The 2,348-nt window shown below is 33.5% G+C and overlaps 1 protein-coding gene across 1 annotated transcript in view; it reads right to left on the minus strand.

The window, feature by feature from the left end:
* Window positions 1-2,348, minus strand: part of LOC106868560 (moesin) — a 123,093-nt gene that overhangs the window by 49,268 nt on the left and 71,477 nt on the right. The gene's annotated exons all lie outside the window — the stretch shown is intronic.

Genomic DNA, 2,348 nt, shown 5'->3' on the forward strand with positions numbered 1-2,348 from the left:
GGTTTCGATTCCCAGACCGGGCATTGTGAGTGTTTATTGAGAGAAAACACCTAAAGTTCCACAAGGCTCTATAGTTCTACAACTTTATCTTCCTGTTTCTGTTGTACCTGTATTTTAAAGGGTCAGCCTTGTCACACTGTGTCATGCTGAATCTCCCCGAGAACTACGTTAAGGGTACTCATGTCTGTGGAGTGCTGAGTCACTTGCATGTTAATTTCACGAGCAGGCTGTTCCGTTGATCGGATCAACTGGAACCCTCGACGTCATAACCAACGGAGTGTGCCAGTGCCACCATTTTATTAACCTTTTCATTACCATATTTGTTGAAATATAACTACTTTATTTTAATAAATTTTTAAAATAATGAAATTTTTTAATCAAATAACTATCATTAAACTAGTGTCTGGAACAAATTAACCTGAGATTTTGGAAGGTTTTAATTTAGATTATTTTAAAACTCGAGATCTGTACCACAGAACTAGGGGTGGGTTCATACAGGTTTGTATCAAAAGGGTTAACCTCATACCAAGATTATCAAACAGAATTGGAAAAGTCTCAGAAACACTTTCTGACAATCCATGAAAAGGATGCTCTCCCTTCAAGAGTTCAAGGCATTTATAAATTATAAATAATTTGGTTTCATGACATTTCAAGTTCAAGTCCAATTGTACCTGAGTTTCATCTCTTGAAGAGTTAAGTCCAATTCAGTTTACACCAGTCAAAACACAGGACATTATACCAATATATTACTGGTATTGTAGTTTGGCAGAATCATTAAGGATTCAAACTAAATACCTTGTGGTATTTGTCCTGGCTCTCAACATATGCAATTCAAATCCCATTGAGCTAACTTTGCTTAACTTTACAGAGAAGTGAAATAGTCACCTTAGCTTTTCACCTCTCCAGAAATCAATAAAATTAATCAAATATTGGGTTTTATTTCATGGTTTCCCCTCCTAGCAAATTTCCAGCATTGTACCTCTATAAGGAAATTTTTATTATTATTATTATTATTATTATTACTACTTTTTCTTATTATTATTGATTGGCAGACTTGTTAGCATGCAATGGCAAAATGCTTAGTAGCATTTCGTTTGTCTATGTTCAGTGTTCAAATTCAGCCAAGGTTAACTGTCTTTCATCCTTTCGGGGTCAATTAAGTAAGTACCAGCTGAGCACTGGGGTTAATGTAACTGACTTGTCTTCCCCCCCAAACCTTCTGGCCTTCTGCCAAAATTGAAACCATCATTAATGTCATTATTACTTGTTGTTGTTATCAGAAATGTCAGCATTTTGGAGAGAATGCTTGATTGATATTTCTTCAATCAATTCTGCGAAGATGAAAGATACAACAACTTCACCAGCACTGCATGACAAGATTTGAACTCCTAAAAAAAGGGATATAAAACAAAATAGCATACAGCATTTTGCCTGTGCCCTATCAGTTCATCAACCTGCCACTACTTCCTTCCAATCAATCTTGAAACACAAAAATTTCATTAAGAATGGTAAACACAATTGTAAACAGCATCATGAATTTTGTAAACAAGTCTTAATGATGCATCTTTATATTTTAGAGAGGCACCACCATTTTAAACTAATTACAAATGAAAAACAAAAAAGAATTATACAAGGCAATACATACATATATTAATATATATACATAGATATATATATGTATAATTTTAGGATAAAAACTTTATAAGAATTTATCAAGTAGTTAGCATGAAAAAACCTCAATTGAAAATATTATAGAACCAAAGAATATCATTTCTACACAAGAATATAAAAATCAAATTCCATTTTTCCTGACATAATTCCAAATACACAAAAATATCTGAAACAGCTCATAGCAATTTCCCCCCTCTAATGTCCTTCCATAGTCATTTGGGAAAAATACTGTTTATAAATTTGAATTTTTTTTTCCCCTAAAATTAATCGAAATATTGAGGAATTTACTGAGATATATACTCAAAACAGGGGTTAGGAGATAAAAGATTCTTACATAAAACTTGAGACAAGTTTAAATACACTTTCAAAGAGTCTGGGTTTGTTTGGATCACAAAAGCAGGAGTGACCTCAGGCAGTTTGGTAACATAAAAAATTAAAATCCGTTTAAAATAGTCCAGCTTTTGTTTTTACAGCTGTCCACTTCAGTACTAAAGCATGCTATGCGCAGAATTCCACAGCTGGCCATAATTGAAGAAAGACTCTAAACAAGTTGGAACATATTCTACAGGGAAGCATAATTTAGAGGACTCATAATAATAATAATAATGAGAGAGAGAGAGAAAGAGAAAGAAAGAGAGAGAGAGAGAGAGAGAGAGAGAGAGAGAGAGAGAGAGAGA

Source organism: Octopus bimaculoides, chromosome 27, assembly GCF_001194135.2.
Source record: "Octopus bimaculoides isolate UCB-OBI-ISO-001 chromosome 27, ASM119413v2, whole genome shotgun sequence".
Classification (NCBI taxonomy): domain Eukaryota; kingdom Metazoa; phylum Mollusca; class Cephalopoda; order Octopoda; family Octopodidae; genus Octopus; species Octopus bimaculoides.